We start from the raw sequence: 17,303 nt of genomic DNA on the forward strand, positions 1-17,303 counted from the left end.
ATATTAAATATTTCATAGATTTCACTCGTGTATAAACTATTTTCATTTAACTTTAATGAAAATTCCAATTAAAAATGGAGGGTAAACAAGGCCCAAACCATCACAATATCCTGATTGCTGCGTGACATGGAAGAATCCACAAACACAGTGTCAAACACATGAAACTAAGTAGCATACAGCCTAGCTGAATTTAGATGTTACCCTGTACATAGCCTTCGAGCTCTCCTGGGTATGATGCTGCATCACAGGCCTATAACACAATGCCATCACGTTACTGAATCCATCCCTCTGAGATTCAAATAAATATTCTTCTCTTACAGTATCAAAACCTATTTTACTTATTACTTGAGGCCCTATTGTGCTAGATCCTACATACAGACAGGAATCTGAATGATACAGTGCAGGAAACACCTCCATTTTGCAGATAGAGGCCTGAATTTTCATATGAAGACTGAATATTGAAGACAATTATATATTTACCTGTGCGACTTAAACAAATTGCCACGTAGGTCAGGCTTTCAGTTAGTATGTACTAACTTATAAACCCCGCTTATATGCTAATGAATCTTGTCAAATGGAGCAGCCAAAAGCTGAACCTTGAATGGTTACTAGTCACGGCTGAATTTTAACCACAGGGCATTCTCTGGCAGAACCAGAATACTCGTTACCCAAAAGCAATCCCTTCTAACTGATAAAAAATATTATTGATTTAGTTTTATTTTCAGATAAACTAATAATTTAATCATGCAGAATTGCTCTGTGGAACAGACAAATAGCATTCAGTTTTGCAGAATAAAAAAGCTTGAAGCTTGAGGTCTTCAGCACAAGAATGAGCAGAAGTTGTACAGACAAATTAATATTAAAAGACAGAATTTCCTACAAGCCACACTGTTCCTTTGTGTACTAGAGCAAACTACCTGAAGCAAAGAACTTTTTCTCATTTGTCTTTATCACAGAACATTTCTGAGAGCAGCTTTGCAGATGCCACAGCCACCTTCCTCAAATTCATTCTAATGGGGCAACAACATTTTACTCACTGTACATCATCTTCCAAAGCACCTCAGTCAAAGCTAATTAGGTAAATTGTATTAATTTTAGTCACAGATATTTCCATATTCTTCTATTAAAAAATGCAATATTTGGATGAACTGCAACTGAAGTCAAATGTTTTATGTCCTTTTAGACAAATGCTGAGGCATTTTGCATTGCTGGATACTGAGTAAGCTTTTCTTGGTAATGGTTTCAAAAATGATAGAAATATACTTTAAGAAGTCTGTCTCTTTGCACATCTCCTCCTGGATAGTGGCAATCTGGAAAAAAACCTAGTTATCTGCTGCCTCCGGTGTCTCACACAGGATGAACTCTGGGGATCTTATAATGAGGAGGATAGCAGCATAATGGGACATTTAAATTCTTTTGCTTGTCTTCACTTTGATTATTAATCTATACCATTTGATACCAACGCATACATACAATATTAATGTAAACATTTTATATATACATGATTCTGTACAAGCAGCATTGTAACACCTTGGCTTTGGCAGTTAACTTTTAGTTTGGGTTATAACTTTGAGCAAGAGAGCAGAGATATGGAAAAATGGCACCTAGGTTGTATCATACTTGCTTTCAGTAGCTTTTCTTTGAACCATTTATCAACTTATTTTGCACAGCATATACATTACTACATTAGCACTGAGCCAGCACATACGTTGTTTTCCACTGATTCAATTACAGTGATTCATTCCAGGTCACAGATATTTAAAATAGTCAATGCAACTTAGGGGGGTTGCAAGAGCTTTCTATATATTCTTATGCAAAACTGCCCCAAATATGAAGTTCTGATCTAACAAATCCCTAACTGCACTTTTAAAGAGCTCCAGTAAAGGCAACAACGATGTTACTTTGGTACATCAGCTCGCAATGAAAATCTAGCAGTAAAAAACACAATAAATTTAACTTTGACTTCAGAAACTAAGGTAGTGAATCAAGAGTGAAACAAAGAAAAAGGATACGGATTCATACAAATATCTATCCATTATCCTGTTGAGATGTGAACCTGTGTACTACCATAGTCTAGTCTGCAAGACACCTCCAGCACCAAAGGTCTCTCTGAAACTTCTGCACAAGAGAAAGAGCCTCTGAACTCTGCTGCCACTGAGAAGAGACGAGCTCTAGACAGACAACATCTATAAGGAACCCTAGTCAGGACGTGAGGAGCAATACAGCCAGAGTTAGCTTTACTAGTCAGTAAATTAAATCATGTTGGCCCCTGTAATCATTTGGCTGGTCCCTAGGTAGGTGATCAGTTTGAGAAATGATCACATGAACCTCTAACAAAGGAAGTTAGGGAGGGACTGGAAGAGAAAGGGAATGTCCTAGGCAAGACTTTCTGCCAGATTTAGGCTTTGGTTTTCCCAGCTCCCAAATGGTCACTGGTCATAAGTTAATGGAACTATGATGCAACATTTTAGCTATATTTAAACAATGTCTTCTTCAGTTTGAACTCTAATGAATGAAACATTGCATAAAGTGTGTGCATGCAAATGAGGGATACATATGAAAAGGGTGCCTCATGAAGTCACAAAATACTGAAAGTGCTGAGAGTACAAACAAAAACATAATGAGGAAATTATCCTAGACTGTCAATTTGGAAGGATTTCAACAACAGGGGTTACTGACTTCTATGGAAGCAGTGAGAGACTTGGACATGTAACCTACTTCCTTGAAAATCCAAGATATAGGGAACATATATATGGAAAAATGACTGGGGATTTAGATTCACTATAGATTTTTAAAATGCTAATTACTGAACACTAAAAGCCCAGGCAGATACTGTTATTCATTACTAACTGTGCCTTTGTGTAGTGTAACCTAACATGCAGTACCTATGCCAGCACTCTTAATGCAGGCTAAATGCAGGTTAGTGTGTTATAAATTCATACCATACCATCCACAGTTTTCTCCCATAAACAAGCAGTAAGATCATCTAATATATTTCCATACCTCTGCAAAAATAAGATTGTTTACCCAAATCCAGAGTACAGTAGAGAGTGCAGAAAGGAACAGAATATAATAAAAAAAAGATAAAGCAAAAAATAATAACCTTAAGAGAAATTTTATTGATGTGTAGTTTCTAAAAGTCACAGTACTTTACATAGCAAAATAAATAGTCAAAGCAGGATTCTACTGGAAGTACAACCTTGTCTCTAAACACATCCTGAGCTTCCTAAAATCAGGAATATTTCAAAGGTCAGCAGGCTTTCAGCTGTCCCTGTCATACTGAAAAGGTTAGGGGGTGAATTTCTCTACAGAGGACTCAAGTTCCCATTGCCTTGTATACAGTCATTTCTACCTACATTAGAAGAGCATAAAATATTACTCTTTTGATTTCATAGTGTGTGAATCCCAGCATTGCTCAGTGATAAATGACAATACAAGCCACAAGGAAAATCAGGCTTAATAAGTCTTAGTTTTCCTTTGGATACATTGACACAGTAACACTGAACAGCATCTCATGAAGCACATTCCTAGAAGAATATGTCCTATTATCTTATTCAGTGACTGCCTAAAGAACAGTAATGAGGAGACAATGAAATTTAGTAACAAAGAATACACTAGTGTTTTACATTTTCATTAGCTGCAGTTGATATATACTGCATGGGTGGAGAATGATAATCAGGGAAGGAAGGTCAAAGACGAAAAAGAAAGTACGATTGTTTCAACCTGCCACTGCAAAATATGCCTCCTTGCATGCAGGTTCTGCGGCAGCATCACAGATAAAGTGTATATCCTGGAAACATTAATTAGGCCAGTACCTCCTAAGATGTACGAATTTGGCAGGTGTTTTTGAAAAAGGAGAAAGAAATGAGGACTAGTTATCTCAGGACATAGAACCTCTTGGCAATTCATAGCTCAGAGTGGCTGAATATAGTTACCTACAAAGGAATGCCCTTTGCTCTTTGAGAGAATACTCTTTCTCACAGTCCATGACCTCTCAGGACAACCACATTGAGTTGTAACAATGAAATTGCCAACTACTTTAGGAAGGCTCTTCAATGCAAGAAAAACTACACAAACATCTGGCTTGGACTATGAAACATACTTTGAAATTCAATACTAAACTGAGAGAGTGACCACAGATCTCACCTCTAACTATGAAATATATATTTTTGTTTTAGATTTCCATCATGAATTTATTCACTAGGGTTTAGAACACATCCTGTCCCAGAAATTAGAAGTAGAATAACTTACACCGTGTAATGAAAATGTGCACAGGTGCAGGGACAAGTTTATTTTGTTTTTTGCTCTTCTATGCCTTCCCCTGCAACCCATGTACACACATTAGCAAAACAAGCACACAAATAAAAATCAGGTCCACAAACAAAGTTATTTTATGAAGACAGAAAAATATATTTCCTGTCTAAATTGCTTAACAGCTATTGCCATGGTAGGCAGCAAGGGAAAGATATGAACAGAGCACTGTTTAGTTGCCTTTAAGTACACAGAAATAGGGAGAAGGGTATACCAACTTTGCTACTTCTACATTTAGTCGATTTCAGGCTTGAAAAGAAGTGTTGAACTTCTCCATGAAAGGGAACTGAGCCGGCACAAAGACCAACTATCTCAAAAGTTGATTCATATCCAGAAAACTACACTAGAAAGAAGCTCTGAGCCCATACATTTGACTTCCTTGAATTTACGTGTCGAAGTCCTGTGTCAGCTCAAACAAATGCGCTCTTTCAGGCTGGACGCCCAGGTTGTTGAGGAGCCAGTGTTTCAGAGGTACAATACCCCCAAGCTTGCACATCTATCCACTCTTACTGAATTTGTCATGAACTATGAAGGAGGTAGAAGCTTGATCACTGCGATAAGCTAAAGGATGGGCTACTGAGTAGAGAGGCAGATATGTATGGCAACTATCTTGTCACCCTCAGCACAGTCTTCAAAATGAATCTCTATAAAACATTTCAGATTTGACAAACTAACCAATTTCAAAAGACATTTTTTCCAGTCAACCAGATAGAAGTCTCAGGTACCAAGGTTCAGTAAGACTACTGCCACAAAGAAGCTACTCACCCAAAACTTCTGGCACCTTGTGCTAGCAACCTCAGCAGAGAGGATGGGTAATGAAATCCTCTATCCTCTGAGAGTCTTTCGCGCATTACAAGCTAGATATGTTTACTGCTGATGAGGACTGGAAGTTGGATTATGAATGCTCAAGGCCACGTTGCTTCTACCTACAGAATCACAGGCTGAGACTACAAGAACCTCAGAATCACCTAGTCTGCCTTTCCTGAATATCACAATAGAACAAACCCAGTAATGTGTACTTCTCTACGGCATCCTTCCACAAAGACACTCAATCTGTATATGTGGACGCCAAGAAATGGGGAAAACAGGACTTCTCCAAGCAGTTTGTTAAAATGGTGAACCATTTTCACTGTTAAAAATCTATCCTTAACTTCTAATCTGACTTTGAGAGACCTCAGGTTCCAGCTATTGATTCTTCTTAGCATTTTCTCTTTGCTATATTAGAAAACATTTAAACACCTGATTTTTTCCTCATTCACTAATCACATCAGTTCTAAGGTTTCCTATTCCGTAAACTACAGTTTGAGCACTTTAAATTTATCACTGAGTACTTTCTTCTTCTTCAGCCACAAAGTATTTTGTCTCTCTTTCCTTCTCCTTCTTTTCAATACAGTTTTCAAAACATGGGCAAACTGAAATGTACACAGAATTCCAGTTTTCCTATTGATGTTGTTAAAATATCTTTCACTACTCTGTTTCTCTGCTTATTTATTCAATAGCATGACACAGTCTTTCTTAACACAATATTACTGTGGGAGCTTATGTGGAATTGCTTGCCTGTTTTGATCTTAAATCCTTTTCAGACTCTTTTACAGAGGAACGTCCCTCATTCTGAAGGTATAACCTGTATTTGTCATTCTCAAACATACTGTTTTGCAACCAATATCACTCTGCATATCTGCCTTATTTATCGTGCTGCCACTACTTAACTGTTGCAGGAAAATCTGCTCAATTCACATAATTTAAATCAAATCAGGATCAAAGTGGTATATTGATTTATCAACAACATGTAATTAACCAGCTATCACTGAACTCTACATGCAGGATCAGGATCAGCAGCATAAGAGACAAACCACTATACTAGAGATTTACAAAATGAAAATAAACACCTACAAATTTCTAAACACCCCTATAACGAATCCTCAAAAGCAGTATCACTCACATACCCTCATAGGCTGTGTGGGTTAAAAGCACACCCCTTCTGCTGGGAGCGCAGGCTCCCCTTCTTGCTCATCCTGCCTCTTGGAGACATGGGTGCTCTGGCACTGCGCGATCCCTTGCCGTTCCCTGCTATCTGCCAGGGAGAAAGCACCCCATAGTTCACTTATGCACACCCATGGTGTGAGAGTCTGCTTGTTGCATCCCCTCCTGTCACTCCGCTAGCTGGATGCAGGCTCCTCACAGCCTTCGATGGCAGCTCGGTCAGGCCAAGTCAAAGGTTGCAACCACAGGGGGAAACTTCTGGCAACTTCTTACACTCACATTCCCCTCTCAACAGCTGCTGTGATGCAAGCTATTGAGCCAAGGGTGGGCCTTACACTTATGTTAAGTGCAATTTTTTCTCAGTGATCATTTATATAACACTAGATCATTGATACACAAATATTGTAACAAGCGTTATTGTACTTTGTACCTGCATAATTCCATTGGAAAAATCTCATTCAAAGATATTTCCCCACAATAACTATTTTTATAAATATCTGACAGGTTCGTCTAAGCTATTTAATAAGTATCCTATGCAGTTCAAAGTTCAAGTGTACTGTAGTTCTATGGCAACTTTTATCTACCAACCTTGCAATGCTATCACAGCCAAAATGTTTGCTTTATAAAAAATACTTTCCATAAAGCCATACTGATCACCATTAATCATTTTCTTTGCTTTAAATCTCTGTCAGCTGAATTGTGTGCCGGATTCACTGTTATTTTGCCTAAAACTTATGTCAGACTAACTGGTCAATGATTAACAAGGTCATTGCACTTGCACTGTTTGAATATTTTCCAGAGATATGCTTTGTAGCACCCTTAGGAAAAAGATAACAGGATTATTGATTTAAAAATGCTTATCCCTAATAGATGTTGTCCAATATCCTTTCACTTCCTTTATCTTTTCATGGTAAACATCCTGAAACGTGATTTTTCCAGCTACAGAAGTACTTATTGAATACTTCTGTCATTTCTGCTTCACTACTGCTAAAAACTATTCATGGGATAGCTGCAACAGAAATAAGAGTCCCTCATTTATGGCATATTCCAACTTCCACCCCACCCTCCCCTTCCTATCAAGATTTTTTTGGACATCTTTGGGAAATTATCTTTCTCTTGTCAATTGTATTCCCTGTACAGCTTATGATTTATATTGGTTGTTATCTGTCTTCTTTTTTCCCCTACTATCTGATTTGATTTTGTATTGATTTTGGTTTAATTTTTAAATTTTTTACTTCATCTTCCCTTGCATCAAAGACAGCCTCATAGTCAAACATGAATTATTTTATGATTTAGTTTTTCTCTGGCAAAATAATATATTCTTTTTAGAAATCTTCCATTTTTCCTTCTCAATCTTCCATCTATATTTCCTCTCCAATCAATTTTTCTTACAATTTTCCTCAGCTTTAGAAGATAGGCCCTTCTGAAGCAGCATTATTGGCTACATTTTATCTTTTATTTGCTATAGGCAACCATCAACTTGATCTTTCTTTGCCACAATAAAATCTGATACAGATGATATTTGATATCTGATGCAATACCTTGTGTGATAGGAAATTATTACCTATGGTTCTTTGCAACTCCTAACAATATTTTATTACCACTGCATGAGATTTTCATATATATCCCCCAAAACTGAAATCTCCCATAAAAAGACAATTATTTTTTCCACACATTACAGAAAGGTACTTAGGAAGTAACCCATTCTATCCTATGGTTTGATTCAGTAGTCTGTAACACTTAACTCCAGTCTTTTACTTAACGTATATAACTCAGTCTTCAGGGCTAGCCTACTCAGTGGAATGTGCATTACAGAAAGAGGAATATCAACATGAACATTCGCTGAAGGTGAGGTTTTTTGACCTCTTTCCAGTCCAAAAGAAAAATCCATTATGGTTTTAATTTCCTGCACCATATACAGTCAAAACTCACACGAGCGTTAAATGCAATAAAAATCTTACTGAGGTAGGAGACTATGCACTACATCTGAGCAACCTGAAAGGCTAATGGGCTCACTATCCTTTCCCTTTAGTAGTTGTGCCATTAAGAACCCTTAGAGAAATGAACCTCCGTTCTTTAAATGACGTAACAAATATAAAAGTTTGCCTCTGGAAAAACAGTATATAACCACTTGTAGAAGACTTTACCTCTCAAACAAGGCCTCACAAATAATGTGCTGGCAGAGGAAATTCTTGTAAAATCAAACAGCTAAGTAAAAAACCCTTAGCACAACATGTATGCCCTTTGGCAATGAAGTTCATGGAACCTAATATGTTTTTGCACACTTCATTTGAAAGGTGTATGCATTAAGGGAGAAAAAACTGTGGTTCCTTAAGTTAACCCTTTTCTCTCCTTGTAGATCCTCTTCTATAGACTTTAAAAGGTGATCTCCAAAACTTTCTGTTAAAGTAATTATAACATGTCATAATACTCAGTTATTTATGTGAATAGGCAATGCACAGAATTACACCAGCACTAAACTCTCTTAGGCATGACTGAGAATTCAGCCAAAAAATATGACATTTCACAAAATATTTGATTTTTTATATAAACTGAGTTTGTGCAATAGCAGCCATAAGGACTAGATTATTTCAATAATCCACCGGTCATTACGTTAGACACTGATGAAAAAGAATCATTACTACTTGGAATGTCATTAAAGACTGCAAAGGAAATGTGGAACATTTAGAAATTTAGACAGATAGAAAAGTGGACTTTGTGGCATATTGATTCAAAACGACATTCAGATCCCTTTTTTATATCTGTAAACATAAGCATTTGTCCGACTGTTGATTTCTGGAGCTGAAACAGGTTTTGTGCTTCTTTTAGGAGAAGAAACAACAACTTAAAGCACAGAGCAGGAACAATCCCTAACTGAAGTCACTAACACAGCTCTGATTGAGATTAGCTGGAGTAGAACTGTGTTTCATCATTGCACAGTGATAGAAGAGAAGAGGAAGAAAGAAATAAGTAAAAGAAATGAGATTATTTGGTTGCACAACAGACTGGCTCCTATGTATTCTTGTGTTGCATAAGACCAGAAAGATGGGCATTAGTGAATAAAAATCAAAAGAATTCTTTCAATTCATTGAAAGATTCATTCTGCAAGACAGAATTCCCACTTTATACCAGTGCATAGACCATCTCCCAGCCTCCTGACTCCCCCATATTATTAGCTGTTTTTTGAAATTAAAAAGGAAAAAAAAAGTTTGTCTATGTTTGATGAAGATCCAGTGATGAAACTTTCATGCCTAGCTCCCTATTTCAAATTCCAGTCAAGACCGTGGAATCTGATGCGCTTCAGTAATCTGAGTGGGCAGCAGCTTGGTGCATGACAAGTTAGGTGACCATCTCCATCCTCTTCACAGCTCCCCACCCTTTTAGCCATCTCAAAGATGCTGAGGAAAGGTCAAGGTACATGAACCGAATTAGCTTTTGCTTAAGCTTTTAAGGTGGTCTTGTGCCTAAGGTACACTGACAAGCAGTGTGAGGAAACCTGCATTATTATTACCCATGCCATACTCACCCCATGGACAAACAAGAGGTTCTACATTCCTTAATGTGTTTGACTTTGTTTGCTGCATCACATAGCACGTAAGTACATAGATTATCGACGTGAAAGTGAAGAGGTTTGCAAGCAAAAATAAAATGTGATAGAGATTTGAACTACATCAATACTTTAAAAAAAAATACCACCCACTGGCTCTCAGAATTAGGTCTGACCCTTAAAGCAATCATTCCTACATGTATAGTGCTGAAAAAGCATTATCTACTGGGGCTTTCAGGAAGCCAGTTCATATTACATTGCATTTGATGCACAGGACTGTATGGATCCTATAGCTTCAAAATAACTGAAAGAAGATCCTTCATACACAAAGGGCATTTCTAAATGCTCTGAATTACCACTGGGCTTGCAGTCAAAAACACATTCATTTTACTTATTTTGTTGTGATACTCCTGAGCAAGGTTTACCTAGTTGCAAGTAAAGACATCATTGCTGGGTTTTTTTGCTTTATTTTGGGGTTGGTTTGTTTCCTTTCTAATTCTCCTGGGTTTTTTGCTACTTTGCACCCCCTTAGTTCTGACATAACAAGTACAAGCTCTGCAGCAAATACTATCAGAGACTTTATTCGGTGATCCAATGCTGCCTCTCTCCCTTTCACAAGCAGCGATGCCAAATCTCGTTTCTGCTTAGCTCTTACAGTGGGGTGAGTATTTAAGTTTAGAGAAGCTCTAGTATATACCTGAAAAGCGTTTTAATCTGCCCAAGGAATAGATTCAGTCCTGGCAAGTTAACTGTTGTTTCTAATTGTCAGCGACTGTTACACTTCACTTGCCTGCAGCTATCCAATTAACATATCACCACTAAACAAAATATTGTAATATGCTCAATGTCCTAACAACAAGCGCCTCGCACTTCACTTCCATCCAACAATTTTCTCCTAATTGGGTTTCCAACATATTAGCAAACAACAGGGGAGAAGAGCCAAATAGACATAAGCGGACAGATAATGCAGCCATCGAGCTGCTTTGCCTGTTGTTGTGCAAAGTTCTGTGGAGAGATCCCTTGGTTGGTGCAGAGAAAGACAGAGAGGGAGAGGGAAGAAAAGCTCAACTCAAGAAGTGGAAAACATTAACTTGTGCCCTGAGATATTGCTATGGCAACATTTAAACAAAGAACAGAAAGCCCTGCAGAATTCTGCTCTCGCTTCCTTGGATACCAAATGTAAATCCTTGTGTGCGTGCACAAGCGTCTGATTTTCGCCTTTCCCTCTAACAGAGAGCAAAATATCTAGGCTCCCTACCAGGAACTCTGCGTTAATTCATTTCCAGGTACTGTAGCTTGTGTATTTGCAATTAAAGCACACCACTAGCGTGCTCATCTCCCTCTCCCCACAGCGGAAGAAATTATGCTGTAATAGTAAATAACAGGGACCCTTCTTTCCTGTTTAACGTGATTAAATAAACCACTCCAAAATGTCACAAGCCAAGCCTCAATGTCTTCTGCCATAACAGCGATTAAGGGGACCTGAGGTACAATACTTCCTAACGGCAGCTCTCCTTGCCCAAGTTGCCAAAATTGGAGAAGGTTGCAAAGCTGGCTTCCAGACCACCGCGGCTACTGCTATAACTAAATCTTTCTCATCTTGCTTGTCCTGTGGGGGAAGCCCTTTTTAACTGAGGGAGGCATGTTTTTCATTATGCTTTTCATGGACCAGCTGGCAAAGGGATGGGTGAGGCTCCCTCTCAGTAGTAGCCCGAAGTCCAGTCAGCTTGACTACTCTAGAAATAACCTGGTGGATGCTACTTGCATTTCTTTGGAGTCGCTTCCCTCCCAGACTGCAAACGACACTAATTCCAGCACCCCTTTTCTCTCTTCTCATTCCCTCACTGGTAAGCAGAAGCAAAGGGACATCTCCAGGCCAAAGCGAAGGCCAGCGGCAGGACCAAGATGGCAGCTTCAGCACGCTGCCATGGTGCGCAGTGCCTTCCTTCAGCAAACAAGATATATTGAGACTTCACTCGCTTGAATCTAGCTTGTGCTTTTCACCAGCATCGAGCTCTCTCAGCACTCACTAAAAACCTGGCCTGAGCCCTGTGGAAAATATTCCCGTCTCATATTGCCACAGCACGCATTTTCATGTGAATGGGATGAGCTCTTTAGATCACAGGCAAGTCGTTTCAAAATCCAGATGATGGAAGCCATGACAGGATCCTGGGAATCACTCTCGTTCTCTAGTTTCACACAATTGCTTCTATCTGTTTACATCTGAAACATTCTTTGTTGAGTCTCACCCACTCCAAAAATGCATTTTTCACTTGTTATTGCAATCAAGGTGGAAGATAACTGTGACACAAAATTTGCTCCTCCAGCAAACTGAACCTGCTCCTATTCTGGATCAGTGCAAATAATTCCTGATGTGTGAAAAGACATGCACTAGCTGCCCCATTGTATTACTAAACAGCAGTTTACCAATGAAACTGAAGTTTGAGATTAATGATCTCTGACTTTCTGGAAAGCAACTACAGCAAATGGAGCAGGACTTTTCAAACACAGCTTTCTCTTTCCTTCTGTACTAGCACTTGGAACCTAAATAGATACAGAATGGGCCACTGTACAGTGCCAAATGCCTAGCTGCCAGGGTCGTTACTAAATGGACTGCCCACATTTTGGAAGAGGAGACAGCCTGCAGGATCAGCATATGTTGCTGCATGATACACCTGTGCTCAAGCACGCACAAGGGAAGTAGCAAAGACAGCTAGCTCTTGCCTCCGCTCAAGGAGATTTGTTGCTCCTCATCTAGGTACGTTTGGATTGATGTTTTTGCCATTTCTTTTAAGACCAGCTCTTTGGACTCTGGATAAGTCCCTGCACAAGCGCTGAGAAATTCTAAACTCAGCCCTATTATGAGATTGAATGAGTTAAACTCTGAGCTGTTCCATGTGTCTTTGGCTACTGTATTAAGTGAATGATTCACTGAAGTGTGAAACTGTTGCTTCTTTAGAAGCAGACATACATCCCCTAGATTTTTAATGTTCACAGGGTTTGCCTATTTCAGCCCAAACTGGTGGCTAAATTTTCTCAGTGCTTCCTTATCACCTTAAGCAAATCCTCCTGCTAGTTATCGTACAAAATGAATTAGGCATCTATGGCAGCCTTCTATTGCCAAAAGGTAGACTTGCTCTATCAGATTTTCTGTTCATGTGCTCACTTGACAGCAATCCAGGGAAAAGCTTGGAGATGCCTTTTCCTTAGCCAGCTTCTTTTTCCTTCAGTAATTACTGAGTAGCAGCTTAACATAAATTTAGCTGCTCTATTACTGCAACTGCTGATGTAAGTGTAGCCCACAATAGGGCACAGACTTACAATAATACATGAAGGAACGGAGAGTAGAATTTTGTGCTTTTTTTTCAGATGCTAGCAAACTTAGTGTCCCACCAGAAAACATGTGCTCAGAGAAATAAATGAGGCAAAAGCATTTCATACTAAACTGATTTATCTGTGGAATACTGAGAAGGATGAGAATAATTGGAGCTGGAAGGAACAATTTTTTTTGCGCCTGCTTCCTTCTATTTCTAAACACAACAGCACAAAGGGTCTGACTTGTTCGTGTAGCAAAACAAAAACTCCCAGGGATTTCCTTAGGAGCAGAACTGGACCCTAAATTGCAATCCTTTACAAGTAGCCAATGCTTAAGAGGCATGACCTCCAAACAGAAGCACATGGGACACATTTGAAAGGCCGAAGGTCTCATTTCCATTACATCATTACGCCAAATAGAAGAGGCTTACATAAAATAACAGTGGTGATGCAAGAAAATTCAGAAATGGGAAAAAGGAAGAGGTTAATATTTATTTATGTGTTTATCCAAGGAAGTTAGAGCTCTGGTTTGTGTTGCTTGACGCAGGAAGCTTGAGAAGAAGGAAATACTGCCAGAAAAAAAATGTTAAAATCAAGATCCAGCTCTACCAACACCTTTCCCATCCCTGTTTTTCCCCTCCTCCAGAATATTGCAGATAGAGAAAAGTAAAATGAATGGCAAAGCTAGTTCTGCACCCTGCCTGCCAAAAAATATCCATATTTGTCCAATGGTTCATTTAATTATGTGTTTCCTTCCCTCTTTCTTCAAAAAATTTGGCCTAATAAAGACTTTCAGTTGGAGCCTCTACATGTGAAGGCCAAGGTTGAGGAGGGTGGAGGTGAGAGAGGACAAAAAGGGGGAAATAGGAAATAAAATCCCCATCTACAAGGTAAGCAGTCATGCCAGGAGAGGGGACGGAAGTGGCGCTCTTCCCCACAGGAACACGAGGACCTCTATTTTAAACGTGTTATCCTATCTCTATTCCACACACACCCCCCATCCCATTTCTTCAGAAAGAGAGAGAGATTTAGTGATTTGTTACTTACACATGACTACTAACCTGTGAACCCCATGAGCTACAAGCCATTTTTTATTATTTTTATCATCGTAGTAACAAAAACCTCCTAATACCATAGTATCCTCACTGCTCGTCAAATAAAGTAAATCTCCTTCAACTGCCATGGAAATCCTAGGGGAGTCAGGATTCGCCACAAAATCACAAAGAATTTCCTAGGAGATCTGGAGGGCATGGGTGCCTTGTACAGCAGTTTTCAGAACTCCCCTTCAATAGCAGAATGCCCTCTCTCTGCCTGCTACTCTTTGCTTTTAGATGCCCTCTCTCTGCCTGCTACTATTTGCTTTTAGCAATGGTGTGTAAAGAATACCATTTCTTCGCAGTACTGCCTCCTCAAAATCCATTACTACCTCTTGTCCTACTCCCCCTACTCCCGCCAAAAGCCATCCTTCACCTCCCTACCTGATTATAAAATTTTCCTGTTAATACACCATATTGATCTGCAATGTCAGACTGGATGCCAGGATTTAAATTTGAGCCCTTGTTTTAAATACTTACAAAATAAATAAACAGACCTCTTCTGTGCATCCAATTCTATGCAAGTTGCAACGGTTTGTACAGATTGGGCAATCAGGCAGCACACTACCACTCACTGCAGGGGCTTTCTCAAAAATTTTTCTTTGCTAGGGAACATTTACAAATGCTACAGAGCCACAAGGCAGACAGGCAGGCATCTGCAACATCCTACCAAGGTTGAAGTTTCACTAACAGGAACATTTCAGGTACTGTGAGATTTTGGTTCTGTCCTCATTCCTTCCCTTCTCCCTTCCTGACCTCCCCCCCCGCCCCCCCAATCATCATTATCAACATTCAGTTCTTAGAATTCATCAGATTTTTTTTTTTTTTTAAGGTGGAGGACAGGCGGGGGGGATCAGACCGAGTGACAAGGGAGAAGGAAGAAAGAGGCAATGGGGCACATTTTCTTTTCCAACAAAAAATAAAATGGAAAGTGCACTTACTGTATCCTCAAAGACTATCCAGCTGGAAATCCGAGTGGTTATGAAAAAACCAGGGTGGGGGAGGGGTTAGGAAAACTATTTCATTTCAGCAACCAAACCGAAATTAAAAATAAGAAAGGAAAATAAAAATAAAATATATCCAACCGCAATTTCCAATCACTTTGAGTCCATAGAGGTGCCAATCCAAAGCCAACACTGCTGAATCCTTCTCCTCCAGCAATTTTTCTTTCTTCTTCTCTGTCCTTTTTTTTTTCTCTGTCGCTTTCAAGTTTTCTGCTTAAAATTGCTGTAGTGGTAGTAGCATCGATGTTTGCCTTTGCTGGAGAAGAGGGGTTTAAAGTAACAAGAAAAAAACAAAACCCTTGCTGAGGATGAATGGTCCTTCTCCTTTCCGAAACTTTTCATTCCACTGTGCATCCTTTGCCTAGTTTCCTTTTTCTGAGGTTTTCTGCCTCTCTGGCTCCTCTGCTCTCCATTGCTCACTATTTAGTTTTTCTCAGGAGAGCAGAAAGGGCTGTATTTCTCTTTAAGGAACCCTCCATCTGTATTCTTTTAATGTAATTTTGTTGTGACTGTTAAGATCCAGGTCTTGCCAGGCAATTTTCTTCTTCCCCCTTCTTTGCTGCACTATCAATTATCCAATCTGTGCGCCTCCACATTAGAACGGGGGTTCCCATTCTTCTGTTTTCCCTATTGCCTCACACTCCTTTAGCAGAGAACTTCCTTTTGCATTTAATTTTTTCTTTGTGTGTATCAAAACAATAAACTTTTAGTCTCTCTCCCCCCCTCCAGAGATCTGATTAGATTTCCAATCACAACCCAGTGCGCAATTGGATTTTTGATTTCAGCAAGAAGCCAGCAATCCACAGCATCAGCACCCTCTCCTCGCTTCAAACTCCACGTTATATCCTTTTGCCTTCTCTCCAACTCCTCTGCATTTTCATAATCTCACAGTAAATGGAATAGAGGGAGGGAGGGAGTGGAAAAAATTCAAGGTTCCCACCAGCTGTCAAGAATAAATCCATCCCCTCGTTATTTTTTAAACACTTGGGACGCGTGTTTTTAACGCCCACTCTCCCCTTTGCCCCCCCACATTTCTCAAAATCTTTTTGATGTTAAAACTCCCCCGATGGGGCACAAAAGAACCCTGGGGAGGCGTGATTTGTCCTCTTAGCTCTGGATTTCACAAGCACCGGGCTCCCTTTGCTCTTCATTTCAGCTTCCTCTCCATCTTTTGTCCAGCAGCTATAAAGATCCAGCAGCACCAAGACGCATAAACTTCTGTTTCTTCTTTGGGGAGAGAGGGAAAGAGAGAGAGGGAGAAGGATAAAAGCTCTCCAGTCTCTGCCTCCCTTTTCCTCTGTCTCTATTTCAAGCGCAGGTCCGATCTCATTTCCAAGCTCAGCCTCGTGTATTTCAGATCTACAAGTTGAATTTCCCTTCTGCACAGCAGTGAATTAGGCTCCCATCTTCTTCCACATGCCAGTTATCTTCCCCCTTTTCTTCCTTCCTTCCTGCCTCCCTCCCTTCCAAGATGACACATTCCCAGGAGCGCTGCCGCTTCTTTCAGTTTTTAGTTTCATCCCTGAAACGCACAGCCCTTTGCACAGCAGAAACCCCTTCTCCCTGCCATTAGCTTCAGCTTGAATTCCCCCTGTGTGTGCATGTACGTACGCATGTATGTATATATCCAGTTCCAGACAGCTGCTGCTGTTGCTGCTGGGAGTAGCTCCGCTTTTCTGTCGCTCTGCCTTTCTCCTACTCCCCCCCTTTCAGTGGCACCCTAGGATTTGCAAATGTCCCAGGGCGAATCTTTCTGGCTACACTCTTCCTTCTCCCCTTCTGTTCTCTCCCTCTTTCTCCCCCCCCCCCCCCTTTTTTCCCCCCTTCTTTTCTCTGCTTGTGATCAGTAAAATACAATTACCCAATTACCTCCCATCATCTTAGCACTGATTGGTCAATTGCGTTAACACTTGATGTCAGCGGCAAGGGTAGCCGAGCGGCTCCGACGTGGCACTGCTGCCACCTGCTTGACAGTCTGGGAACAAGCTCAGGGTTACCTCAAGAAACCTCCCAGTGAGAAAGCAGTAATTGAAAAACAAAGGATCATCT

General features: G+C 39.9%; 1 protein-coding gene across 18 annotated transcripts in view; it reads right to left on the bottom strand.

The window, feature by feature from the left end:
• LRRC4C (leucine rich repeat containing 4C) overlaps positions 1–17,303 on the bottom strand; it is a 551,925-nt gene that overhangs the window by 86,062 nt on the left and 448,560 nt on the right. For 3 of the 18 annotated variants that reach the window (XM_009682830.2, XM_009682831.2, XM_068945547.1), the window contains exon 1: positions 15,192–17,050. The exons of 14 other annotated variants lie outside the window; for them this stretch is intronic. The gene's annotated coding sequence lies outside the window, so the exon portion shown is untranslated. Of the gene's footprint in view, positions 1–15,191; positions 17,051–17,303 lie in introns of those variants that run through there. One more of the 18 variants, XM_068945549.1, reaches the window with a different exon arrangement.

Source organism: Struthio camelus, chromosome 5 (genome assembly GCF_040807025.1).
Source record: "Struthio camelus isolate bStrCam1 chromosome 5, bStrCam1.hap1, whole genome shotgun sequence".
In the NCBI taxonomy this organism is placed as follows: Eukaryota; Metazoa; Chordata; class Aves; order Struthioniformes; family Struthionidae; genus Struthio; species Struthio camelus.